Consider the following 523-nt stretch of genomic DNA (forward strand, 5'->3'; position numbering starts at 1 on the left):
CCGTGCCTGAGCTGTTCTGGTCAAAATAATTGGGTCGCAGCTGACATCTCGCCGAGTGCCCTGCGCCATTTTGGACGTTCGCCTGGCTTCGTTCGGGGATGGCGCGCGCACCTCGTCAGAGCCGGGGACGGTTTTTGCTATGGGCAATGTGGGCGACCGCCCAGGGCGCAATCTACGTGAGGGCGCACGAGCGCCCTCCAAAAAAGAAAAAAACTCGCCAGTTTTGTAGACTACCGCTGATTTCCACATTCAGTTTGTGGAGTGGGCGCCCCTGTTATCACGTTTCAACCAGCAGCAGAAAGGAAAGGCGAATCCTGGAGGTTGTGGGTTGAACGGGGTCACAGACAGGAATACGGCGGATGCTCATAGTGCTCTGCGGCGCAAGATAACGACTTACCGGCGACAGAGAAGTCCGACTCCAGGTCCAGTAATTTCCTCTTTCGTTGGTGTCATGACTGCCCAGTAGTACCTGGACAACCGAGCCGTGGCGGCACACAGGTATGTGACGTGTCAGAGGAGAAAC

This window comes from Epinephelus moara, chromosome 22 (assembly GCF_006386435.1).
Source record: "Epinephelus moara isolate mb chromosome 22, YSFRI_EMoa_1.0, whole genome shotgun sequence".
Classification (NCBI taxonomy): Eukaryota; Metazoa; Chordata; class Actinopteri; order Perciformes; family Serranidae; genus Epinephelus; species Epinephelus moara.